At 45.9% G+C, this 27,656-nt stretch overlaps 1 protein-coding gene across 12 annotated transcripts in view; it reads left to right on the top strand.

The window, feature by feature from the left end:
* LOC115197614 (neuronal cell adhesion molecule) overlaps window positions 1–27,656 on the top strand; it is a 153,428-nt gene that overhangs the window by 86,463 nt on the left and 39,309 nt on the right. The window lies entirely within an intron of this gene.

Genomic DNA, 27,656 nt, shown 5'->3' with positions numbered 1-27,656 from the left:
GGGTAGGTAGCAACACATCTGCCACGCTGATCCTCAACACTGGAGCCCATCAGGGGTGCGTGGTCTGTCCCTTCCTGTACTCCCTGTTCACACACGACTGCATGGCCAGGCACGACTTCAACACCATCATTAAGTTTACAGACGACACAACAATGGTAGGCCTGATCACCGACAATGACGAGACAGCCTATAGGGAGGAGGTCAGAGACCTGGCCAGGCGGTGCCCGAATAACAACCTATCCCTCAACGTAATCAAGACAAAGGAGATGATTGTGGACCACAGGAAAAGGAGGACTGAGCACGCCCCCATTCTCATCGACGGGGCTATAGTGGAGCGGGTTGAGAGCATCAAGTTCCTTGGTGTCCACATCAACAACGAACTATCATGGTCCCAACACACCAAGACAGTCGTGAAAAACGCATGACAAAATCTTTTCCCCCTCAGATTTGGCATGGGTCCTCAGATCCTCAAAAGGTTCTACAGCTGCAACATCGAGAGAATCTTGACTGGTTGCAACTGCTCGGCTTCTGACTGCAAGGCACTACAGAGGGTAGTGCGTACGGCCCAGTACATCACTGGGGCTAAGCTGCCTACCATCCAGGACCTCTACACCAGGCGGTGTCAGAGGAAGGCCCTAAAAATTATCAAAGACCCCAGCCACCCCAGTCATAGACTGTTCTTTCTGCTACCGCATGGCAAGCGGTACCGGAGCACCAAGTCTAGGACCAAAAGGCTTCTCAACAGTTTTTACCCCCAAGTCATAAGACTCCTGAACAGGTAATCAAATGGCTACCCGGACTATTTGCATTGTGTACCGCCACCCCCCACCCACCTACCCCCTCTTTTACGCTGTTGCTACTCTCTGTTTATCATCTATGCATAGTCACTTTAACTCTACCTACATGTCGATATTACCTGAATTACCCTGACTAACTGGTGCCCCCGCTTATTGACTCTGTGCCGGTACCTCCTGCTTGTAGCCTCGCTACTGTTATATTCACTGTCATTTTACTGTTTTTATGTTTTTATTTCTTTACTTATCTATTGTTTACCTAATACCTATTTTTTACTTAAAAATTGCACTATTGGTTAGAGCCTGTAAGTAAGCATTTCATTGTAAGGTCTACACCTGGTGTATTTGACGCACGTGACAAAAAAAACGTTGATTTGATTTGACATTACATGTTTGGTAAAATGGTTTTGTCCACCGTCTCTAAATCAATCGTTAATAATCCTGTGGATATAAAGGTAGATTCGAATTTGACATCCAAAAACGAATGTTTGAGCTCCAGGTTTACCAAAACAAATGTGTCCATGGAATTGTCATACATTTTTGTCATCTAAAACTGTACATTTGCTCCCTAAGTTTGTATTTCTTCTTTGTTTAATTCTAAGGTTTTCTTAGACAGCATTTTGAGAGGTTAACTGTGATTCTCCCACCAAAAAACGCCATGATTTTCTCACACTTTGAAAGGGGCATTACCGTGGCTTTCCTGTCTGAGAGTAGACGGTCGGTGCTTTTTGAGAGCAGCGGAGGGGAAATTATTTGTATTCACCTGCTCTATCTGAATGGAGCTGAGGAGAGGGGGAGAGGAGAGGGGAGGTGAGGTGAGAGGAGAGGGTGAGAGGGGAGGGGAGAGGAGGGGGGAGATGGAGAAAGGGGAGAGCTCGGCTACATTGGGTGTTCTTTATGTGGTGATGGATTACTCTGACATCACACACCAATGATTAGTTAGTTGTCTCTATCAATCAGCAGACCGCCTACCTTCCAAATTGTTTGAGGAATTCTAATTTCAGTAAACATGGAATCATAATAACTATCAGTAAAGCTACGTTATTGTGTACACAGTTTGTAATTGAATGTGTCCCTACGTTGAAGCTTAAAGGTGAAGAGTGGTGTAACACGTGTTTGTTCATTTTTTTTAGGCACAAGTGAATCTGTTGTCTACAACAGTCTACAGTAGTATGCCATTTTCAAATCATCCCTCTGTATAATACAGTATTGGTTCACAGATTGGTCCTCAGAGGTGAACACTACACGCATGAAACATACGTTTTTTTTCTTCTTTTTTTTCCCCATCAGCCCACATCCCTTTCTTTTTCTCTTCGTTCTTCCCTCTCTCCGCTTTCTCTTATATTGGCTCGGCTCGGTCCTGCAACTCGATTCTTTCAATCAGAAGGGACACAAAGAAGACAAAAGGAGACTGGGTTTTGTGGGTAATGAGGAAAGGAAGTCCTCTTACAGTGCTACATATGTATTATTTATTGAACCTATATTTAACTAGGCAAGTCAGTTCAGAACAAATTCTCATTTACAATGATGGCCCATATATAGGGAAAGGGGGATACCTAGTCAGTTGTATAGGGAAAGGGGGATACCTAGTCAGTTGTATAGGGAAAGGGGGGTACCTAGTCAGTTGTATAGGGAAAGGGGGATACCTAGTCAGTTGTATAGGGAAAGGGGGGTACCTAGTCAGTTGTATAGGGAAAGGGGGATACCTAGTCAGTTGTATAGGGAAAGGGGGATACCTAGTCAGTTGTATAGGGAAAGGGGGATACCTAGTCAGTTGTATAGGGAAAGGGGGATACCTAGTCAGTTGTATAGGGAAAGGGGGATACCTAGTCAGTTGTATAGGGAAAGGGAGTACCTAGTCAGTTGTATAGGGAAAGGGGGATACCTAGTCAGTTGTATAGGGAAAGGGGGATACCTAGTCAGTTGTATAGGGAAAAGGGGATACCTAGTCAGTTGTATAGGGAAAGGAGGATACCTAGTCAGTTGTATAGGGAAAGGGGGATACCTAGTCAGTTGTATAGGGAAAGGAGGATACCTAGTCAGTTGTAAAGGGAAAGGGGGATACCTAGTCAGTTGTATAGGGAAAGGGGGATACCTAGTCAGTTGTATAGGGAAAGGGGGATACCTAGTCAGTTGTATAGGGAAAGGGGGATACCTAGTCAGTTGTATAGGGAAAGGGGGATACCTAGTCAGTTGTATAGGGAAAGGGGGATACCTAGTCAGTTGTATAGGGAAAGGGGGATACCTAGTCAGCTGTATAGGGGGATACCTAGTCAGTTGTACAACTGAATGTATTCAACCAAAATGTGTCTTCCACATTTAACCCAACCCCTCTGAATTAGAGAGGTGTGGGAGGCTGCCTTAATCCATGTCCACGTCATCAACAACCAGGGAACAGTTGTAGTTTGTGGTTAACTGCCTTGCTCACTGGCAGAACAACAGATTTTTACCTTGTCGACTTGAGGATTCAATCCAGGACAACCCAGGAACCGAAAGGTTGCTGCCCTTACCTTCCAGGCTACCTGCCAGGACCGGGAAATGGCCCGCACGCAAGCAGGCACGAACGCGCACACACACACACACACATGCACACCACACACACACACACATGCACACCACACACACACACACACACACATTGGCTGGCCCGGGCCAAGCGGTGTAGGGAAGCCTATAGAATACAATAGAGGGGTCTGAGAGTTCCGAAGCCCCTCCGAACAGCCTTTGATTAGAGAGCTCCGTAGCCCCTCCGAACATCCTTTGATTAGAGAGCTCCGTAGCCCCTCCGAACATCCTTTGATTAGAGAGCTCCGTAGCCCCTCCGAACATCCTTTGACTATAGAGTTCCGTAGCCCCTCCGAACATCCTTTGATTAGAGAGCTCCGTAGCCCCTCCGAACATCCTTTGACTATAGAGTTCCGTAGCCCCTCTGAACAGCCTTTGGGTTGTGAGGAGGACCTCCTCTGTAGTGACCTTTCACAGATATAGCCAGATGAAGGGGTGTGTGTGTGTGTGTGTGTGTGTGTGTGTGTGTGTGTGTGTGTGCGTGTGTGTGTGAGTGTGGCTGAGGGGCTGAGACACAGGCAGGGGAGGCAGGAGGGCCCTATTGTGGAGGAGGTCTATGAATGTGGAGGTGGTCGGCCCCCTTCCCTCTCACCCTCCCACCCCAACCACCTGCCACTAGATTCATTTTCTCACCAAACCTTCCCACAGGCAGTTAGTTACATGTTCTGGTAACTTGTAGTGAACCATAGTAGATTATACTAGAGAGACCCCTGTCTGTATTCAGAATGGACCCCACTGTATTGATACAGGTACATGTTATATTGTGGAGCAGATTGTGCCAGACTAATGTGACCCAACAACACTATGCATAGACAACAAGGCTGAATGACCCAGTGCTGACCATCAGCAGATTGTAAAGTGGTATGCAGTTAAAATAACGCTCATTGATACAGTAACTGGACTGTACTTGAAGGGCCTGGCTGTATACAGGAAGTTTACCATGGACTCACAGCATGCAGCACCCATCATCAAGAATGTCATTCAGCATCCAACAACCTACAAAATAACTGATTTGCTATGACAACAGGCCTGGGAGAAATAGGACTTTGTATAGTAAATAACATTAGTATAACAGGCACTCTTCTCAATCAAAGCCTTCAACTAAGGTAGGTAATAACAATTACGTATCACAGTCATAGCAGGCAAAACCTTGTTTAAATTAGCCACAGTCTGCTAAATCAATGTAAGGACCACTAAGAGAAGAAATGAGCGAATATGAGTGCAAGACAGACGAGTAGGACAGTAAAAGTTGTCGTGGAGGTTGTCATTGTATGTGTAACACCACTAAGACCCCAGCTTGCTACTATGGCTTACTGTCATATATCACCTAAGCTCAAAGCAAACTCCCCATATTGGCTCCCTCCTGACTGTGCTTCCACCCTTCAGAAAGTAAGCTATCGCTGTTTCATAACGTCCGGAGGACATTCTAGTTGGAAAACTACGATTTTAATCACACCTCTGTTGTTGTTTGGCCCGAAGAAGCTGAGATTCTTCAGGGCGAGTCCAGATGCTAAGTGTACAGTTGAGTTTTCTTATTTTTTCAACTTCTTTTTTTGGGAGTTGAAAAATGTCGGCTTTGTCTGTCTGTGGTTTTGTCCTTTTTCATATGTCTGTGTTTGATGAAGGTTGACATCTCTGTAGGCATGGAGATCAAAGGATAGCAGTGGATTGCCATGGATACAGAGTGCTGTTTGAAAGTGCTATTCCACTAGCTGCTCCTGCAGATGTAGTTTTGAAGGAGAGACTTGTCTTTAATGATCGCAGAGACATTTTACATCAAAGTGAAGTTGACTTTCAAAAACAGTTGTGTTTTGGCGAATCTCCAAAATGTTGCAATTTCAAAGCGGCTTTTAAATAGTGCAATTTTTAGATTCACAAGCGTCATATTCTATATTAAACAAACGTTTTGTACTCTTTGTACAAGCTTTGAAATGTTTGTTGTCCAGAGATGGTGCAGATGTTAGGTGGCCCTATGAGAAGACAGCTCAGTGTGATGTGAGTCTTCTCTACACAGTGATGTTATATCAGCCTATTATTCAGCCTATTATCCTATTATTCAACTTTGTTGTTGTTGGGCTAAAGTGTGCCGTTTATTTTTGTAGGGTGGGTATATTTTTGTAGGGTGGGTATGTTTTTGTAGGGTGGGTATATTTTTGTAGGGTGGGTATGTTTTTGTAGGGTGGGTTGGTATGTTTTGTAGGGTGGTTATGTTTTTGTAGGGTGGGTGGGTATGTTTTGTAGGGTGGTTATGTTTTTGTAGGGTGGGTATATTTTTGTAGGGTGGGTATATTTTTGTAGGGTGGGTGGGTATGTTTTGTAGGGTGGGTATGTTTTTGTAGGGTGGGTGGGTATGTTTTGTAGGGTGGTTATGTTTTTGTAGGGTGGGTATATTTTTGTGGGGTGGGTATGTTTTTATAGGGTGGGTGGGTATGTTTTGTAGGGTGGTTATGTTTTTGTAGGGTGGGTATATTTTTGTAGGGTGGGTATGTTTTGTAGGGTGGGTATGTTTTTGTAGGGTGGGTATATTTTTGTAGGGTGGGTATGTTTTTGTAGGGTGGGTGGGTATGTTTTGTAGGGTGGTTATGTTTTTGTAGGGTGGGTGTCACGAATGTGTGTAGAAACGGACCAAGGTGCAGCATGAGTATCGTTCCACATCTTTATTATATTGTGAAACTTAGCCAAACGAACAATAAACTATAAACAAAAAACACAAACCGTGACGACAGAGGTGCAACATGCACTAACTCAAAATAATCTCCCACAAACACAGGTGGGAAAAACAACGACGTAATATGATCCCCAATTAGAGACAACGATGACCAGCTGCCTCTAATTGGGAATCATACAAAAACCCCAACATAGAAAAAATTAACTATATAAAACCTCCCAGCCACGCCCTGACCTACTCTACCATAGAAAATAAGAGCACTCTATGGTCAGGACGTGACAGTAACCCCCCCCCCCCCTTAAAGGTGCGGACTCTGGCTGCAAAACATGAAACCAAAAGGGAGGGTTAGGGGGGGTGTCTAGTGTTGGTGGCGGCTCTGGTGCAGAACGAAGAACCCTCTCATCCTGCGAATCCGCCAGCATCGGCCGTCTCCTGGCCGTCTCAGGAGGCTCCGGGCCGCGGACCGTCGTTGGAGGCTCCGGACCGTGGACCGTCGTTGGAGGCTCCGGACCGTGGACCGTCGTTGGAGGTTCCGGACTGTGGACCGTCGTTGGAGGTTCCGGACTGTGGACCGTCGTTGGAGGTTCCGGACTGTGGACCGTCGTTGGAGGTTCCGGACTGGGAAACGTTGCCGGAAGCTCTGGACTGGGAACTGTCGCCGGAAGCTCTGGACTGGGAACTGTCGCCGGAAGCTCTGGAACGGGAACTGTCGCCGGAAGCTCTGGAATGGGAAGGCGCACTGGAGGCCTGATGCGTGGGGCCAGCACAGGTGGCGCCAGACTGGTAACACGCACCCCAGGGCGAGTGCGGAGAGCAGGCACAGGACGTATCTGACTGAGGACACGCACTTCAGGAAGAGTGTGAGAAGGAGGCACAGGACGTACTGGGCTGTGGAGGCGCACTGGAGACCTGGTGCGTAGAACCGGTGCAGGATATACTGGACCGCGAAGGCGCACTGGAGGTCTGGAGCGTAGAGCTGGCACAACCCGTCCTGGCTGAATGCTCACTTTAGCCTGGCAAATGCGGGGAGCCGGCAACGAGCGCACCGGGCTGTGAATGCGCACCGGAGATACGGTGTGCATCACCGCATAACAGTGCCTGACTGGTCACACGCTCCCCATGGTAAGCAAGGGGAGTTGGCTCAGGTCTAAAACCTGACTCCGCCAACCTCCCCGTGTGCCCCCCCCCCCCAATTGTTTTGGGGAGCTGCCTCTCGGGCTTCCATTGTTGCCGTGCTAATTCCTCTTTTGCTGCCTCTATCTCCTCCCTTGGACGGCGATACTCCCCAATCTGCGTCCAGGGCCCCTTGCTGTCCCTGATTTCCTCCCATGTCCATTCCTCCTGGCCACACTGCTTGGTCCTCTGGTGGTGGGAGATTCTGTGACGAATGTGTGTAGAAACGGACCAAGGCGCAGCATGAGTATCGTTCCACATCTTTATTATATTGTGAAACTTAGCCAAACGAACAAAAAGCTATAAACAAAACACAAACCGTGACGACAGAGGTGCAACATGCACTAACTCAAAATAATCTCCCACAAACACAGGTGGGAAAAACAACTACTTAAATATGATCCCCAATTAGAGACAACCATAACCAGCTGCCTCTAATTGGGAATCATACAAAAACCCAACATAGAAAAAAGAAACTAGAACACAGAACAAATAAACTAGATAAAACCCCCCAGTCACGCCCTGACCTACTCTACCATAGAAAATAAGAGCACTCTATGGTCAGGACGTGACAGTGGGTATGTTTTTGTAGGGTGGGTATGTTTTTGTAGGGTGGGTATGTTTTTGTAGGGTGGGTATGTTTTTGTAGGGTAGTTATGTTTTTGTTGGGTGGGTAGGTTTTTCTAGGGTGGGTAGGTTTTTCACGCTTGCAAAGAAGTTACAAACTATTCACTCACTGAGAGTATAAGGTAGGGTGGTGTAGGGTAGAGTGGGGTAGAATAGGGTGGAGTAGAGTAGGTTTGAGTAGGGTGGAGTAGGGTAGAACATGGTAGAGTAGAGTTGATTGGAGTAGGGTGGAGTAGGGTAGAACATGGTAGAGTAGAGTTGAGTAGAGTGGAGTAGAGTGGAGTAGGGTGGAGTAGGGTAGAACATGGTAGAGTAGAGTTGATTAGAGTAGAGTAGAGTGGAGTAGGGTGGAGTAGAGTGGAGTAGGGTGGTGTAGGTTGGAGTATTGTGGAGTATTGTGGAGTAGGGTAGAGTAGAGTAGGGTGGAGTAGGGTGGGGTATGGTAGAGTAGAGTGGGGTGGAGGAGGGTGGAGTATTGTAGAGTAGGGTGGTGTAGGTTGGAGTACTGTGTAGTAGGGTGGAGTAGGGTGGAGTACTGTGTAGTAGGGTGGAGTAGGGTGGAGTACTGTGTAGTAGGGTGGAGTAGGGTAGAGTAGGGTGGAATAGGGTGGAGTAGGGTGGAGTACTGTGGAGTACTGTGTAGTAGGGTGGAGTAGGGTGGAGTAGGGTAGGGTAGAGTAGGGTAGAGTAGGGTGGAGTAGGATGGAGTAGGGTTTTATGTTTTGTTTTTCTGAACAGCAGAAGTTCCCAAACTATTCAGCTGATGATAGTACTACACTCTCCTTCTGTGTTTGTCTATGGTAATGTGGTGCCACGGCTCAGTATACCACACACACACACACACACACACACACACACACACACACACCAGGATAGCATTGACATGTCAGGGATAGTAGACACATCTCCTAGTAATTACAGTGTGGGGACCGTCAATCAAACCAAGGTCAAGTTCACATCCACAGCCTTTTCCTCTGAGTCTTGATCTGCTTTTAATGCCTGCCTTTCTGAAGTGTCTAAAGCCCTTAATGAGACACTGTGTAGGAGGCAGGAGTCAGACTGGTGGACAAACGCTACAGTCAGGACTCTGTAGTTTGCCTCGACTGGGGGGTGAGCGGCATGTCTCTAATCTGAATACTAAGAGCTTCTCTGTAGAGTGGTTCTGCTGATTAGCATTGGGTGGAGGGGAATCTGAATCTGAGATGTGTGTGTGTGTGCGTGTGTGCGTGTGTGCGTGTGTGCGTGTGTGTGTGTGTGTGTGTGTGTGTGTGTGTGTGTGTGTGGTATACTGAGCCGTGGCACCACATTACCATAGACAAACACAGAAGGAGAGTGTAGTACTATCATCAGCTGAATAGTTTGGGAACTTCTGCTGTGTGTGACACAAACAACAACACAGAGTTACACATGGAATAAACAAACATACAGTCAATAACACAGTAGAAAAAAAGAAAAGTCTATATACATTGAGTGCAAATGAGGTAGGATAAGGAAGGTAAGGCAATAAATAGGCCATGGTGGCGATGTAATTACAATATAGCAATTAAACACTGGAATGGTAGATGTGCAGAAGATGAATGTGCAAGTAGAGATACTGAGGTGCAAAGGAGCAAGATAAATAAATTAATACAGTATGGGGATGAGGTAGGTAGATAGATGGGCTGTTTATAGATGGGCTATGTACAGGTGCAGTGAACTGTGAGCTGCTCTGACAGCTGGTGCTTAAAGCTAGTGAGGGAGATAAGAGTCTCCAGCTTCAGTGATTTTTGCAGTTCGTTCCAGTCATTGGCAGCAGAGAACTGGAAGGAGAGGCAGCCAAAGGAGGAATTGGCTTTGGGGGTGACCAGTGAGATATACCTGCTGGAGCGCGTGCTAAGGGTGGGTGCTGCTGTGGTGACCAGTGAGCTGAGATAAGGGGGGACTTTACCTAGCAGGGTCTTGTAGATGACCTGGAGCCGGTGGGTTTGGCAACGAGTATGAAGCGATGGCCAGCCATCGAGAGCGTACAGATCGCAGTGGTGGGTAATATATGGGGCTTTGGTGACAAAATGGATGGCACTGTGATAGACTGCATCCAGTTTCTTGAGTGGAGTGTTGGAGGCTATTTTATAAATGACACAGATGAGACACAGACCCACTGAATTCACATTAACCCTGGTCTCCCATTAACCTCGTCCAACTAGAGGTGTTCATTCAATCTATAGAGTTGAACTCAACCTATAGCACCCTGTACATTAGCAGTCAACCTATAGCGCCCTATACATTAGCAGTCAACCTATAGCGCCCTATACATTAGCAGTCAACCTATAGCGCCCTATACATTAGCAGTTAACCTATAGCGCCCTATACATTAGCAGTCAACCTATAGCGCCCTATACATTAGCAGTCAACCTATAGCGCCCTATACATTAGCAGTCAACCTATAGCACCCTATACATTAGCAGTTAACCTATAGCGCCCTATACATTAGCAGTCAACCTATAGCGCCCTATACATTAGCAGTCAACCTATAGCGCCCTATACATTAGCAGTTAACCTATAGCGCCCTATACATTAGCAGTCAACCTATAGCGCCCTATACATTAGCAGTCAACCTATAGCGCCCTATACATTAGCAGTCAACCTATAGCGCCCTATACATTAGCAGTCAACCTATAGCGCCCTATACATTAGCAGTTAACCTATAGCGCCCTATACATTAGCAGTCAACCTATAGCGCCCTATACATTAGCAGTCAACCTATAGCGCCCTATACATTAGCAGTTAACCTATAGCGCCCTATACATTAGCAGTCAACCTATAGCGCCACTGACAGAGAGTAATGCTGGATTGACTAGGTTAAGTGGTAGTGACAGAATGTATCCACTGACAGAGAGAGTAATGCTGGATTGACTAGGTTAAGTGGTAGTGACAGAATGTATCCACTGACAGAGAGAGTAATGCTGGATTGACTAGGTTAAGTGGTAGTGACAGAGAGTAATGCTGGATTGACTAGGTTAAGTGGTAGTGACAGAGAGTAATGCTGGATTGACTAGGTTAAGTGGTAGTGACAGAGAGTAATGCTGGATTGACTAGGTTAAGTAGTAGTGACAGAGAGTAATGCTGGATTGACTAGGTTAAGTAGTAGTGACAGAGAGTAATGCTGGATTGACTAGGTTAAGTGGTAGTGACAGAGAGTAATGCTGGATTGACTAGGTTAAGTAGTAGTGACAGAGAGTAATGCTGGATTGACTAGGTTAAGTGGTAGTGACAGAGAGTAATGCTGGATTGACTAGGTTAAGTAGTAGTGACAGAGAGTAATGCTGGATTGACTAGGTTAAGTAGTAGTGACAGAGAGTAATGCTGGATTGACTAGGTTAAGTGGTAGTGACAGAGAGTAATGCTGGATTGACTAGGTTAAGTTGTACTGACAGAGAGTAATGCTGGATTGACTAGGTTAAGTGGTAGTGACAGAGAGTAATGCTGGATTGACTAGGTTAAGTTGTAGTGACAGAGAGTAATGCTGGATTGACTAGGTTAAGTAGTAGTGACAGAGAGTAATGCTGGATTGACTAGGTTAAGTTGTAGTGACAGAGAGTAATGCTGGATTGACTAGGTTAAGTAGTAGTGACAGAGAGTAATGCTGGATTGACTAGGTTAAGTGGTAGTGACAGAGAGTAATGCTGGATTGACTAGGTTAAGTGGTAGTGACAGAGAGTAATGCTGGATTGACTAGGTTAAGTGGTAGTGACAGAGAGTAATGCTAGATTGACTAGGTTAAGTAGTAGTGACAGAGAGTAATGCTAGATTGACTAGGTTAAGTAGTAGTGACAGAGAGTAATGCTGGATTGACTAGGTTAAGTAGTAGTGACAGAGAGTAATGCTGGATTGACTAGGTTAAGTTGTAGTGACAGAGAGTAATGCTGGATTGACTAGGTTAAGTAGTAGTGACAGAGAGTAATGCTGGATTGACTAGGTTAAGTGGTAGTGACAGAGAGTAATGCTGGATTGACTAGGTTAAGTAGTAGTGACAGAGAGTAATGCTGGATTGACTAGGTTAAGTAGTAGTGACAGAGAGTAATGCTGGATTGACTAGGTTAAGTGGTAGTGACAGAGAGTAATGCTGGATTGACTAGGTTAAGTTGTAGTGACAGAGAGTAATGCTGGATTGACTAGGTTAAGTAGTAGTGACAGAGAGTAATGCTGGATTGACTAGGTTAAGTTGTAGTGACAGAGAGTAATGCTGGATTGACTAGGTTAAGTTGTACTGACAGAGAGTAATGCTAGATTGACTAGGTTAAGTTGTAGTGACAGAGAGTAATGCTGGATTGACTAGGTTAAGTGGTAGTGACAGAGAGTAATGCTGGATTGACTAGGTTAAGTTGTAGTGGCAGAGAGTAATGCTGGATTGACTAGGTTAAGTGGTAGTGGCAGAGAGTAATGCTAGATTGACTAGGTTAAGTGGTAGTGGCAGAGAGTACGAAGAAGTATGATAATGTAGCACTCCTACTGTAAGTCGCTGAGGATAAGAGTGGCTGCTAGATGACACACATGTAAATGTTAAAATAAGTAGGTCTAAACTGGATTTTTAATGTGGCTATTAGTGATGGGGGGGGAATCTATCGTAATATTATTTTTCAGAATATCAAAATCTTATTTTTGCGCTAGTCTGCTGTACTTGCACCAAAACAATTTGTTTTCAGACTTTTTATTTCAATGACTGATCAAAAGGAATTTTCTCATTGGCCCTCTCTTGTCCCTCTGCAGCAGACATATGGTGAGCAATGTGTTTAGAACTGTGATGGGACACAAACACACACACTCAGGGACACTCGAACACATACATCATTATTTTATTTTTGTATTTATTGTTTGAATATCGTTGTTTTTATAATGTGTGTGACGGTCCTTGTCTATCAGTGTATCTGTGTTTTGTTACTTGTCATGTTCTGTGTTTTGTGTGGACTTTCCAGCCCTACTGGCTATATCTGTTTACAATAATATTCTACATTCAGTATCCATCTAGAACAACAAGACAATATGAAAGGATATATATAACATGTTTATAGTTGTTGGTAACTGGATAAAGAGGGGTTTTATGGTTCAGCCCTGTACAGTGTAGTCTGGATGAAAAGGGGTCCGCTTGTTTTGACGTCTGGGTCCTCTGTGGAACTCCCTTGACAACAGGACTTGTATTCATATGTTAACAACCGCAATTATTTGCATATCTCACCCCAATTATAAAACGTAATGAGGAGGATTATGGGTAACGTATCCTGAAACCAGGTCAGTGGAATTTCCATTGTGATGCTGTGGCCACACATAAAGGGCCCGCAAGAGAGACTAGAAACGATCAGGCTAATATCATCCTCAAAAGCCCTGTTCAGAATACATCATATAGGCTATTATTTATATGAAGCTAATAACTAATGGCTCACTACCACCGGGGCTTTCAAATAATGGCTCACTACCACCGGGGCTTTCAAATAATGGCTCACTACCACCGGGGCTTTCAAATAATGGCTCACTACCACCGGGGCTTTCAAATAATGGCTCACTACCACCGGGGCTTTCAAATAATGGGTCACAAAACCAAGGTGTAGGTTAAGTAGCGAGTAACTGGGGTTGTTGTTATTTGGTCACTACTCGATGCTAATTTAGTGGCTAACAAGACAGTTATTATTACCCACGCTTAAACGTTTGGCGTCTCACAGCGTTGCTGCACGGTGTCAGAATCACTGAACATGGCCAATCTGTATTTGATCCTATTGTTGAATCAGCAAAGATCCGCAGGCTTAGGCGTTGGTGTCTTCCAGCCCTCACTAGTCTGTGCAAACCCTGTATACGTCTCTGTAGACTTCTAATGAGACAGCGAGATGACAATTGCCCATTAATGACAGGAAGTGACATCATGAAAGACAGTAGTGTGAGCAGCCAATGGGAAGTCTCTTCCCACAGCCGCTGTAGGATCAGCCAATCTCATTCTGTGACTGGGGAGACGTTCTCATCAGTATAATCTCTCTCATTCTGTGACTGGGGAGACGTTCTCATCAGTATAATCTCTCTCATTCTGTGACTGGGGAGACGTTCTCATCAGTATAATCTCTCTCATTCTGTGACTGGGGAGACGTTCTCATCAGTATAATCTCTCTCATTCTGTGACTGGGGAGACGTTCTCATCAGTATAATCTCTCTCATTCTGTGACTGGGGAGACGTTCTCATCAGTATAATCTCTCTCATTCTGTGACTGGGGAGACGTTCTCATCAGTATAATCTCTCTCATTCTGTGACTGGGGAGACGTTCTCATCAGTATAATCTCTCTCTTCTGTGACTGGGGAGACGTTCTCATCAGTATAATCTCTCTCATTCTGTGACTGGGGAGACGTTCTCATCAGTATAATCTCTCTCATTCTGTGACTGGGGAGACGTTCTCATCAGTATAATCTCTCTCATTCTGTGACTGGGGAGACGTTCTCATCAGTATAATCTCTCTCATTCTGTGACCGGGGAGACGTTCTCATCAGTATAATCTCTCTCATTCTGTGACCGGGGAGACGTTCTCATCAGTATAATCTCTCTCATTCTGTGACTGGGGAGACGTTCTCATCAGTATAATCTCTCTCATTCTGTGACTGGGGAGACGTTCTCATCAGTATAATCTCTCTCTTCTGTGACTGGGGAGACGTTCTCATCAGTATAATCTCTCTCATTCTGTGACTGGGGAGACGTTCTCATCAGTATAATCTCTCTCATTCTGTGACTGGGGAGACGTTCTCATCAGTATAATCTCTCTCTTCTGTGACTGGGGAGACGTTCTCATCAGTATAATCTCTCTCATTCTGTGACTGGGGAGACGTTCTCATCAGTATAATCTCTCTCATTCTGTGACTGGGGAGACGTTCTCATCAGTATAATCTCTCTCATTCTGTGACTGGGGAGACGTTCTCATCAGTATAATCTCTCTCATTCTGTGACTGGGGAGACGTTCTCATCAGTATAATCTCTCTCATTCTGTGACTGGGGAGACGTTCTCATCAGTATAATCTCTCTCATTCTGTGACTGGGGAGACGTTCTCATCAGTATAATCTCTCTCATTCTGTACAGTACAGGAAACCCTGAGGTGTTACTACAGTCATGCAGAGGATCACGGCTAACGGCTAAGTGCATGGGCCACTGATTATGGAAGTTAATTAGGACCACTTTGCATTTCTGTGTGTGTGTGTGTGTGTGTGTGTGTGTGTGTGTGTGTGTGTGTGTGTGTGTGTGTGTGTGCCATAGTACAATACAGTAGAATGCAGATTTTTGTTACTGTTCTGTTATTGTATCACATTGTCTGGGACACAATGCCGAATCTCAGTTATATATCATATAAATTATGGCATTATCTATTGTTGAAAGACTCAACATCAAGTTTAATTGAACTTTCTCTCTCTGTGTCTGTCTCTGTCTCTCTGTCTCTCTGTCTCTGTCTCTCTGTCTCTGTCTCTGTCTCTATCTCTCTCTCCTCTCTCTCTCTCTCTCTCCTCTCTCTCTCTCTCTCTCCTCTTTCTCTCTCTCTCTCTCTCTCTCTCTTTCTCTCTCTCTCCTCTCTCTCCTCTCTCCTCTCTCTCTCTCTCTCTCTCACTACATTACATTCAGAGGGTAGCCAGCTCTAATCCCTACCAGGCCTATGTTCTGCTCCGTCTGTGCTGTGAAGTGTCTGATGGGTGCCGAGCTGTCTTTGTGTACCGAGGGCCTGAGTTGGCCTGACCGTCACGTTCCACAGGCAGTGTGTTATGCTCCATGTGCTGTGGTGATGCTGTGCCTCTAACATACACACTCAACACAAACATAGTCACGCACACACACACGCACAATCACACACACGCATGCACAATCACACACACACACGCGCACGTGCATGCGCACACGCACACGCACACACACAATCACACACACGCATGCACAATCACACACACGCATGCACAATCACACACACACACACACACACACACACACACACACACACCGACATGTGCACAAAACCAATTAGTTTGGAGACAGTGAATTGACTCGGCCTGGGAAAATGACAATGGGCTAATTCAAGAGGCCGGCTCAGTGTGTGTGTGTGTGTGTGTGTGTGTGTGTGTGTGTGTGTGTGTGTGTGTGTGTGTGTGTGTGTGTGTGTGTGTGTGTGTGGGTGTGAATGAAAGCAGAGACAGCTCAATGCAGCCTTTCCCTGAAAATTGAACAGAGTAAAAGAGAGAAAGAAAGAGATGTCAGGAAGTCTTATGGTGAACTGAACAGTAATTGCTGTTGGTCTCTCATCTGGGTGATAGTAATGATGTACATTGAAATAACAGACCGCTCAAAGCCTTTAGTGTCATGTCACTAGTTAGTTCATAACCTGCTAAGTTAGTTGTAGTAATGGGATAGTTCCCACTCACATTAGAAACCTCTCATTGCCTGTAGTGTCACTAGCTACTAATGTAACTAGTTACAATGTGATAGTATTAGTAATTAGTACTAGTTAGTTCTAGTAATGGTAGCCCATAGTCCCCTCTCCCATTAGAAATCAGATGGAGAGGTCAAATTCACGACCTGCGTTAGTTAGATTTGACTTATTCAGAAGATTATAAAACATATAAAATGTAAGTATATAATCATACCTTCACCAGCTGTAGTCTAGCAGACTGCCAGTACGCTCTAGTAGTATTTGTATTGTGTTTAAATGGGCCATCTTATCTCCTGTCGGATGTTTATCAGATCTGTGCTGTCAGCTTTTGACACAGTACTCTCAAGACAACACTGTGTTTTATCTACTGGCTCAGCAGTCTGCTGCCATCTGAGCTTTATTGACTTTGGCTTCCCTGGTTGTGCCAGCACAGGGCATGGGGTGGCATAGTGGGTTAGTAATGGAAGTGGGGCATGGGGTGGCATAGTGGGTCAGTAATGGAAGTGGGGCATGGGGTGGCATAGTGGGTTAGTAATGGAAGTGGGGCATGGGGTGGCATAGTGGGTTAGTAATGGAAGTGGGGCATGGGGTGGCATAGTGGGGCAGTAATGGAAGTGGGGCATGGGGTGGCATAGTGGGGCAGTAATGGAAGTGGGGCATGGGGTGGCATAGTGGGTCAGTAATGGAAGTGGGGCATGGGGTGGCATAGTGGGTCAGTAATGGAAGTGGGGCATGGGGTGGCATAGTGGGTCAGTAATGGAAGTGGGGCATGGGGTGGCATAGTGGGTCAGTAATGGAAGTGGGGCATGGGGTGGCATAGTGGGTTAGTAATGGAAGTGGGGCATGGGGTGGCATAGTGGGTCAGTAATTGAAGTGGGGCATGGGGTGGCATAGTGGGTCAGTAATGGAAGTGGGGCATGGGGTGGCATAGTGGGTCAGTAATGGAAGTGGGGCATGGGGTGGCATAGTGGGTCAGTAATGGAAGTGGGGCATGGGGTGGCATAGTGGGTCAGTAATGGAAGTGGGGCATGGGGTGGCATAGTGGGTCAGTAATTGAAGTGGGGCATGGGGTGGCATAGTGGGTCAGTAATGGAAGTGGGGCATGGGGTGGCATAGTGGGTTAGTAATGGAAGTGGGGCATGGGGTGGCATAGTGGGTCAGTAATTGAAGTGGGGCATGGGGTGGCATAGTGGGTCAGTAATTGAAGTGGGGCATGGGGTGGCATAGTGGGTTAGTAATGGAAGTGGGGCATGGGGTGGCATAGTGGGTCAGTAATGGAAGTGGGGCATGGGGTGGCATAGTGGGTCAGTAATGGAAGTGGGGCATGGGGTGGCATAGTGGGTTAGTAATGGAAGTGGGGCATGGGGTGGCATAGTGGGGCAGTAATGGAAGTGGGGCATGGGGTGGCATAGTGGGTCAGTAATGGAAGTGGGGCATGGGGTGGCATAGTGGGTCAGTAATGGAAGTGGGGCATGGGGTGGCATAGTGGGGCAGTAATGGAAGTGGGGCATGGGGTGGCATAGTGGGTTAGTAATGGAAGTGGGGCATGGGGTGGCATAGTGGGTCAGTAATGGAAGTGGGGCATGGGGTGGCATAGTGGGTCAGTAATGGAAGTGGGGCATGGGGTGGCATAGTGGGTCAGTAATGGAAGTGGGGCATGGGGTGGCATAGTGGGTCAGTAATGGAAGTGGGGCATGGGGTGGCATAGTGGGTCAGTAATGGAAGTGGGGCATGGGCAAGACACCATTGTACAGGATCAGGTTAGGTAGGCTTATACAGTGCCTTCGGTAAGTATTCAGACCCCTTGACTTCTTCCACAAAATATGATTGAATTGCTTTTTTTCCCTCATCAATCTACGCACAATACCCCATAATGACATCACAATACCCCATAATGACGTCACAATACCCCATAATGACATCACAATACCCCATAATGACAAAGCAAAAACAGGTTTTTAGAAATGTTTTGCAAATTCATAATAAATAAAAAAACTGAAGTATTACATTTACATAAGTATTCAGACCCTTTACTCAGTACTTTGTTGAAGCACCTTTGGCTACAGCCACGAGTCTTCTTGGTTATGATGCTACAAGCTTGGCACACCTGTATTTGGGGAGTTTCTCCCATTCTTCTCTGCAGATTCTCACAAGCTCTCCAGAGATGTTAGATCAGGTTCAAGCCCGGGATCTGCCTGTGCCACTCAAGGACATTCAGAGACTTGTCCCGAAGCCAATTCTTCGTTTTCTTGGCTGTGTGCTTAGGGTTGTTGTCCTGTTGGAAGGTGAACCTTCACCCCAGTCTGAGGGCCTGAGCGCTCTGGAACAGGTTTTCATCAAGGATCTCTCTGTACTTTGCTCCGTTCATCTTCATGACTAGTCTCCCTCGATTGCTCAGTTTGGCCGGGTGTCCAGCTCTACGAAGAGTCTTGTGGTTCCAAACGTCTTCCATTTAAGAATGATGGAGGCCACTGTGTTCTTGGAGACCTTCAATGCTGCAGACATTTTTTGGTACTCTTCCCCAAATCTGTGCCTCGACACAATCCAGTCTCGGATCTATACGGACAATTCCTTCGACCTCATGGCTTGGTTTTTGCTCTGGCATGCACTGTCAACTGTGGGACATATAGACAGTTGTGTGCCTTTCCTAATCATGTCCAATCAACATCTCAAGGATGATCAATGGAAACAGGATGCACCTGAGTTCAATTTCATATCAAAGGGTCTTAAAACATATGTAAATAAGGTATTTCTGTTTTTAATTTTGTATAAATTTGTTAAAATTCCTCAGAACCTGTTTTCACTTTGTCATTATGGGGTATTGTGTATAGATTGTTGAGGATTTTTATTGAATATATTTTAGAATAAGGCTGTAACGTAACAAAATGTGGAAAAAGTCAAAGGGTCTGAATACTTTCCGAAGGCACTGTATGTTGGGCTAAGTTAGGGTGTGTGGGCACATCCATGTGTCTGTGTGTCTGTGTGTTGGGGTCAGGTGTATGGATGGTGTTTCTGGACCCAAGTTGGATGTATTGTGAAGGAGATGAATACCCTCAGGCTATGGAGGTGGTTGTCTCCTCTAGTGTGTTCCAGGCCCAGTGGTACCGCTGTGGTATCGGGACTAGTGGCCTTGTTGGGTGGACTCAGTTACACAGCAGCACCTCTCTCAAGGACCCCCCCACACACACATACACACACACACACTCCACTGACCAGCTGGAGGAGAGGAGTTGCTAAACCTCTTTAATTTTGTATGGAGCTGTGGCTCAGAGCGGTGGCTCCCTCTCGGATAAGAATCCAGGGGCTTTGGGATTATAATGAACACATTTATTCCCTCCTCTCCTCCTGGCCTGTCATATTCTTTCCTATTCTGCCCTATTCTGTCATATCCCCCCTATTCTGTCCTATGCTGTCAGATTCTGTCCTCCTGGTCTCTATATACTAAATCAGCTCGTTCATGCTACGTTTCATGGCTTTAAAGAAATAGTGGCCACCACAGTGTGGCGTTAATAGCCTTGTTGTTGTTGTTGTGGAAAGAGATGGGTTTTGAGGACCTGACCTGATAATTTGACAGTACTGTACTGGAGGAAGGCTCATCGGGTCGAACGAAAGAGTGTGACTTTCGTTGTTTTCCTACAGTACAATATCTAGCATACAGTTTGAACTGGATATTTGTAGCTAGATAATAGAGTGAGTGATTGATTGAATGTATTTTAAAATACATAGATAACAGAGTGCTCCAGCTGGAGATGCCCTCCGCATAATCATCAAGGATAACACAATAGAGCTGGAAAGCTTATTTCCATTGTGGTCCTCGGATGTGTTTCTTCTACGTTCTCCTTTATCAGGTTCTGGCCCTGCAATCGTAAATGAACTTGATGAAATGGCTTCCATTGGTTCTTATTGTATCAAATCCTCAGCCGGAGCTGTCGGCCAGTGTACACAGCCCCGTGATTGGCTGCCCCAGGCGAGTAATACAGGGTTTCCCTGGGGAGCTATAGTTCATTGCAGGGGCCAGGGCCATGTAGAAGACATTAACCCTCCTCCCCCAAGTCCTTCATCTATCAAGCACCAGCCATTGGCTCTAGGGGCTAGCCACTAAATCCATCTCTAACTATACCACTAACCAACACATCAGATCATCCATCTGTAACTCCACCACTAACCAACACATCAGATCATCCATCTGTAACTCCACCACTAACCAACACATCAGATCATCCATCTGTAAGTCCACCACTAACCAACACATCAGATCATCCATCTGTAACTCCACCATTAACCAACACATCAGATCATCCATCTGTAACTCCACCACTAACCAACACATCAGATCATCCATCTGTAACTCCGCCACTAATCAACACATCAGATCATCCATCTGTAACTCCACCACTAACCAACACATCAGATCATCCATCTGTAACTCCGCCACTAATCAACACATCAGATCATCCATCTGTAACTCCACCACTAACCAACACATCAGATCATCCATCTGTAAGTCCACCACTAACCAACACATCAGATCATCCATCTGTAACTCCACCACTAACCAACACATCAGATCATCCATCTGTAACTCCAGGAAGTAGGGAGAATTAGGGGTTAATTCCCACTACTAAACCAAGCTGGGCTGAGCTGTAGCCTACAGGGCTGGCCCAGTTACACATGCACCACAGTTGCTGGAACCATGCTGGAAAGGACAATGTAAAATGAAAATCTCAGAGCCAGCACAGTATGGTCTGGTTTGGCACGATGGTGTAAATGGGCAGACTACTGATGTGTCTAAGTACTATCAGACTCCCCCAGTCAGTCCTGGCCCCTGACTCACCCTGCAGCTATGGGGGCTAGAAGAAAAAAATGGAGAGAGAGACGGAAAGAGGGATGGCTTAATTGGACCACATTATTCCTTTATTGAGTAACACACAAAAATCCCAAATCAAATATCACCATCCGAGACAACCGGGCAGAGCACTTTATTCTGCTGTGCTGGAAGACTGTGACATTTTCATTAGATTTAGTGGGACACTGACCGGGCGCCTCAGGTGACATTGGCAAGAAGGCAGCAGGATAAAATCAGGTCATACTCCAATTCCTAAATGGAGAAAATGTCTCAATCTCTTCCGCAGAGCTGTGTAGTATTTCTACTGTTTGATGGTAGGGTATGCATGCATACCAAATGTATATAGGCTATTTTATGATGCTACTGTTGAATTACGTATGATTCGCTAAGATGTAAGGATATTCTGTTTCAATAGAGCACTTCCGAATTGGCTTAAAACACGAGTAAGAGGCTGGTATTTTGAAGAATCCTTGATTGTATTTCCAGGAATTGATCTCCTATTCTGAGTCTTCTTGGCAATTGTTCCCTTTTTTCTTTGGCAACCCGGCCCCCTCTCCTTTCTATCTCTCTGTCTTTTACTCTCTTCTGTCTCTCGCTCTCTCTCTGTCTCTTCTCTCTCTCTCTGCCTCTTCACTCTCTCTGACTCTCCTCTCTCTCTCTGCCTCTTCACTCTCTCTCTCTCTCTGCTTCTTCACTCTCTCTGACTCTCCTCTCTCTCTCTGTCTCTTCTCTCTCTCTCTCTGCCTCTTCACTCTCTCTGACTCTCCTCTCTCTCTCTCTCTCTCTCTCCCCTCTCTCTCTCGCTCTCTGACTCTCCTCTCTCTCTCTCTGACTCTCCTCTCTCTCTCTCTCTCTCTCTCCTCTCTCTCTCTTTCCTCTCTTCTTTCTCAATCAGTTTCTTCTCTCGCTCTCTCTGACTCTCCTCTCTCTCTCTGACTCTCCTCTCTCTCTCTCTCTCTCTCTCTCTCTCTCTCTCTCTCTCTCTCTCTCTCTCTCTCAATTTCAATTTCAATTTAAAGGCTTTATTGGCATGGGAAACATATGTTTACATTGCCAAAGCAAGTGAAATAGATAATAAACTAAAGTTAAATAAAAAATTAAAATGAACAGTAAACATTACACTCACAGAAGTTCCAAAAGAATGAAGACATTTCAAATGTTATGTTATGTACAAGTGGTTAAGGTATGTAAATTAAAATAAATCAACATAATTATGGGTTGTATTTACAATGGTGTTTGTTCTTCACTGGTTGACCTTTTCTTGTAGCAACAGGTCACAAATCTTGCTGCTGTGATGGCACACTGTTGTATATCACCCAATAGATATGGGAGTTTATCAAAATTGTGTATGTTTTAGAATTCTTCATGTATCTGTGTAATCTGAGGGAAATGTGTGTCTCTAATATGGTCATACATTTGGCAGGAGGTTAGGAAGTGCAGCTCAGTTTCCACCTCATTTTGTGGGCAATGTGTACATAGCCTGTCTTCTCTTGAGAGCCAGGTCTGCCTACGGCAGCCTTTCTCAATAGCAAGGCTATGCTGACTGAGTCTGTACATAGTCAAAGCTTTCCTTTAATTTGGGACAGTCACAGTGGTCAGGTATTCTGCCACTGTGTACTCTCTGTTTAGGGCCAAATAACATTCTAGTTTGCTCATTTTTTTTGTTGATTCTTTCGAATGTGTCAAGTAACTATCTTTTTGTTTTCTCATGATTTGGTTGGGTCTAATTGTGTTGCTGTCCTGGGGCTCTGTGGGGTCTGTTTGTGTTTGTGAACAGAGCCCCAGGACCAGTGAGGGCTTTGTTATGGAAGATTTGGGAATCGCTTCCTTTTAGGTGGTTGTATAATTGAATGGCTCTTTTCTGGATTTTGATAATTAGCGGGTATCGGCCTAATTCTGTTCTGCATGCATTATTTGGTGTTTTACATTGTACACAGAGGATATTTTTGCAGAATTCTGCATGCAGAGTCTCAATTTGGTGTTTGTCACATTTTGTAAATTCTTGGTTTGTGAGCGGACCCCAGACCTTACAACCATAAAGGGCAATGGGTTCTATAACTGATTCAAGTATTTGTAGCCAGATCCTAATTGGTATGTCCAATTTTATGTTCATTTTGATGGCATAGAAGGCCCTTCTTGCCTTTTCTCTCAGATTGTTCACAGCTTTGTGGAAGTTACCTCTGACATTGATGTTTAGATCGAGGTATGTATATTTTTTTGTGTGCTCTAGGGCAACGGTGTCTAGATGGATTTTGTATTTGTGGTCCTGGCAACTTGACCTTTTTTGGAACACCATTATTTTTGTCTTACTGAGATATACTGTCAGGGCCCAGATCTGACAGAATCTGTGCAGAAGATCGAGGTGCTGCTGTAGGCTCTCCTTGATTGGGGACAGAAGCACCAGATTATCAGCAAACAGTAGACATTTGACTTCAGATTCTAGTAGGGTGAGGCCGGGTGCTGCAGACTGGTCTAGTGCCATCGCCAATTTGTTGATATATATGTTGAAGAGGTTGCAGCTTAAGCTGCATCCCTGTCTCACCCCACAGCCATGTGGAAAGAAATGTGTGTGTTTAGTGTGTTTAGTCTAGTGCCATCGCCAATTCGTTGATATATATATTGAAGAGGTTGCAGCTTAAGCTGCATCCCTGTCTCACCCCACAGCCATGTGGAAAGAAATGTGTGTGTTTTTTTTCAATTTTAACCAACAAAACCACTTTCCATCAATTTGTATTGTAGACACTCATGCCAAATTGAGTCAAATGCTTTTTTGAAATCAACAAAGCATGAGAAGACTTGTAGGGTGTGCAGGGTGAATACGTGGTCTGTTGTACTGTAATTTGGGAAAAAGCCAATTTGACATTTGCTTGATCAGTATATCGTTTTCACTGAGGACAGGTACGAGTCTGCTGTTAATGATAATGCAGAGGATTTTCCCGAGGTTACTGTTGACGCATATCCCACAGTAGTTATTGGGGTCAAATTTGTCTCCACTTTTGTGGATTGGGGTGATCAGTCCTTGGTTACAAATATTGGGGAAGATGCCAGAGCTAAGGATGATGTTAAAGAGTATAGCCAATTGTAAGTTTAGCCAATTGGAATTTGTGGTCTGTATATTTTATAATTTCATTGAGGATACCATCAACACTGCAGGCCTAATTGGGTTGGAGGGTTTGTATTTTGTCCTGTAGTTCATTCAATGTAATTGGAGAATCCCGTGGGTTCTGGTAGTCTTTAATAGATGATTCTAAGATTTGTATTTGATCATGTATATGTTTTGCCTGTTTGTTCTTTGTTATAGGGCCAAAAAGATTGGAGAAGTGGTTAACCCACACATCTCCGTTTTGGATAGATAACTCTTTGTGTTGTTGTTTGTTTATTGTTTTCTAATTTTCCCAGAAGTGGTTAGATTCTATGGATTCTTCAATTACATTAAACTGATTTCTGATGTGCTGTTCCTTCTTTTTCCGAGGGTATTTCTGTATTGTTTTAGTGATTCCCCATAGTGAAGGCGTAGACTCAGGTTTTCTGGGTCTCTATGTTTTTGGTTGGACAGGTTTCTCAATTTCTTTCTTAGGTTTTTGCTTTCTTCATCAAACCATTTGTCATTGTTGTTCATTTTCTTAGGTTGTCTGCTTGAAATGTTTAGATTTGATAGAGAAGCTGAGAGGTCAAATATACTGTTTAGGTTTTCTACTGCCAAGTTTATACCTTCACTATTACAGTGAAACATTTTGTCCAGGAAGTTGTTTAAAAGGATGTGGCTGGTGGTGTTGTGGTCTGGATGTAGGTCCTCTATGTGTAGGTCTGGGGGAGGGGGGGGTGGTGGTGTTGTGGTCTGGATGTAGGTCCTCTATGTGTAGGTCTGGGGGGGGGGGGTGTTGTGGTCTGGATGTAGGTCCTCTATGTGTAGGTCTGGGGGGGGGGTGTTGTGGTCTGGATGTAGGTCCTCTATGTGTAGGTCTGGGGGGGGGGGTGAGGATGTGGCTGGTGGTGTTGTGGTCTGGATGTAGGTCCTCTATGTGTAGGTCTGGGGGGGGGTGGTGTTGTGGTCTGGATGAAGGTCCTCTATGTGTAGGTCTGGGGGAGGGGGGGGTGTTGTGGTCTGGATGTAGGTCCTCTATGTGTAGGTCTGGGGGAGGGGGGGGGGGTGAGGATGTGGCTGGTGGTGTTGTGGTCTGGATGTAGGTCCTCTATGTGTAGGTCTGGGGGGTGGAGGGGGGGTGAGGATGTGGCTGGTGGTGTTGTGGTCTGGATGTAGATCCTCTATGTGTAGGTCTGGGGGGGGGGTGAGGATGTGGCTGGTGGTGTTGTGGTCTGGATGTAGATCCTCTATGTGTAGGTCTGGGGGAGGGGGGGGGTGAGGATGTGGCTGGTGGTGTTGTGGTCTGGATGTAGGTCCTCTATGTGTAGGTCTGGGGGGGGGAGGGTGAGGATGTGGCTGGTGGTGTTGTGGTCTGGATGTAGGTCCTCTATGTGTAGGTCTGGGGGAGGGGGGGGTGAGGATGTGGCTGGTGGTGTTGTGGTCTGGATGTAGGTCCTCTATGTGTAGGTCTGGGGGGGGGTGAGGATGTGGCTGGTGGTGTTGTGGTCTGGATGAAGGTCCTCTCGGCGTGGGTCCTCTATGTGTAGGTCCGGGGGAGGGGGGGGTCCCACAGGTCTGGGAGAGGGTCTCGCTGGTCTGGGAAGGGTGTTGATCTGTTGCTCTTGTGTGAAGTGTTGGGGCTGCGGGTGAGGGCGATGTCCTTTAGGGTCCGGGCGAAGGTGGGCACTGCTGCCTTGTATAGGTGGACCTGGTCGTAAAGGCTGTTCAAGTCCAGGGTGGAGTGGTGGGCCAGGAAAACATTTGGTTTTGAGGCACAGTCACAGGAAATACTTGCGTTTACTCTCTGTATGGTAGCAAGTATTTTCGTGGTAGCAGGGTGGAGATAACCACTTGTGCATTGGGGAAAGTGGAAGAAGCTTTTTCAATCACTCCCTTGAGTGCTGTGGCCACCCTTTCCTGCTGTGTTCTCAGGTCATTTGTGCCTGTGTGTATTATTATGTGGCTTGGTGGCCCTAGTTGGTCGTCAGACAGAAGGTCTAGGACGCATTGGGTTCTCTCTCTCTCTCTCTCTCTCTCTCTCTCTCTCTCTCTCTCTCTCTCTCTCTCTCTCTCTCTGTCTCTTCTCTCTCTTTCTCTCTCTAGGTTGGATAGTGGCATAATGACATTGTTAAGCTGCCTGGCAACAAGCGAGCCCCTTCATTTCCTGCTCCATATCTTCACAAGTGTCAACTTTATATAGTACATAAAGCCACAATCTGAGGGACAGTTAATAGTTACAACAGTAGCGGTTGCAGATTGCAACTTTAATATTGGGTGAATAACCCTCTGGTTACATTGCATAATGATGAACCTGATGCAATTAACACTCAGTTAATCAGTTAACACTCAGTTAATCAATTAACGCTCAGTCTATCAATTAACACTCAGATTTCCATCATTAGGTGCAATACTATCCCCTTCAATGAAGTTGAACATAGAAACACAGCCCTCATCCACACAGTGGTGCATCACAGCAATCTAACTATCCTAGAGATTCTACAACAAACCATATCCCATAACCATAACCCTATCTCTGCTCCTCTCATTACTGATGTCTGTCAGCTTCCTTCTCTACTTCCTTGGTTGTCAGGGTTCTGCCTGTGACCTAATTTCAGTCAGTCAGTCAGACAGAAAGACAGATGAGAGGATGGGAGAGGAGGGGAGGAGAGAGGGGAAGGGAGAAGAGGAGAGAGGGGAGGGGAGGAGAGGAGAGAGGGAGGAGGGAGGGGAGGAGAGGAGAGGAGAGAGGGGAGGGGAGGGGAGGGGAGGGGAGGAGAGGAGAGAGGGGAGGGGAGAGGAGAGGAGAGAGGGGAGGAGAGAGGGGAGGAGAGGAGAGGAGAGAGGGGAGGGGAGGGGAGGAGAGGAGAGAGGGGAGGGGAGGGGAGGAGCAAGGGGAGGAAAGGAGAGGAGAGGAGCAAGGGAAGGGAAGGGAAGGGGAGGAGAGGAGCAAGGGAAGGGGAGGAGAGGAGAGAGGGGAGGGGAGGGGAGGAGCAAGGGAAGGGAAGGGGAGGAGAGGAGAGGAGAGGAGAGGAGAGGAGAGGAGAGGAGAGGAGAGGAGAGGAGAGGAGAGGAGAGGAGAGGAGAGGAGAGAGGGGAGGGGAGGAGAGAGGGGAGAGAGGGGAGGGGAGTTATCCACTGGCAGCATGTCATCTGAGGTTGAGGACTGATGTGATCGATATGGCAGTAGCTTAATGGTACTAACGTCATGGCAGTGAATCAGCTATATGAAGCCGTGTGGGCCACATCGCTCCCCAATGGAGCACACTAGTTCACACACATACACACATGCATGCGCAAGGGCACGCACACGCAAGCACACACACACACACACACACACACACACACACACACACACACACACACACACACACACACACACACACACACACACACACATTCATCAGAGCACACTAGATCAAAACAATTGTTCACATCTCCCAGCTAAGTCCATCTCCATCTGCATAGCAACCACGTTGGATCCA

This window comes from Salmo trutta, chromosome 7 (genome assembly GCF_901001165.1).
Source record: "Salmo trutta chromosome 7, fSalTru1.1, whole genome shotgun sequence".
NCBI classification, from domain to species: domain Eukaryota; kingdom Metazoa; phylum Chordata; class Actinopteri; order Salmoniformes; family Salmonidae; genus Salmo; species Salmo trutta.
The sequence above is the reverse complement of the archived record's forward strand: the minus strand, read 5'-3'. Positions and strand labels throughout refer to the sequence as shown.